Source organism: Triplophysa rosa, linkage group LG21 (assembly GCF_024868665.1).
Source record: "Triplophysa rosa linkage group LG21, Trosa_1v2, whole genome shotgun sequence".
NCBI lineage: Eukaryota > Metazoa > Chordata > Actinopteri > Cypriniformes > Nemacheilidae > Triplophysa > Triplophysa rosa.
The window spans coordinates 17160501-17161159 of NC_079910.1; positions in this window are offsets into that span (position 1 = coordinate 17160501).

The following is a 659-nucleotide window of genomic DNA, read 5'->3' on the forward strand; positions in this document are numbered from 1 at the left end:
TCTTTACAGCACCGTTGGTCATCTCGCTATAAATACAGTACCTCTGAACTTCAAGCTGCATTGACAAAGTTTACACAGAAGAGGGCGACAAACCTCAAACAAAATGAGAAAAATAAAAGAGCCATTAGGAATATTAACCAAGGTTGTTCTTATTAATAACTAAAATGTTAATGCTCTCTATGTATAATTACACTTTGGGTAAAGCATCTGCTAAATGAATGAATGTATTATTATTATTTTTAGTAGAACCATAGTAAACACAGATTAACTACCATCTCACCACACTGCTTTAACAACGGGATTTGAAGCAACACTGATACTGCAAATGACAAACAATCTCCCCCCAAAAAACAAGGTTACTATGCTTTTACTATAATAAAACCAATGGCTAATTTTCCAAAGGGAGAGAAAAGTAGTGTGGAATTATGGGTCGAAAATATTTAAAGCATTAAAGCTGTATGATATAAAGTCAAGCAAAAGTCTTACTGGGACTCCCTGCTTCATATAATGGGGCAAGAACCTCTCTGAAGTTTAGGGTTATAAGTTGATAAGGACAGTACACGCTTAAATGTACTGGTGGCTATTTAAAGAGAAGGAGGAGTCCATGTTCAGAGCACATATAAATTGGATGTCCCCAAAGGCATAGCCCAGTAGAGTAT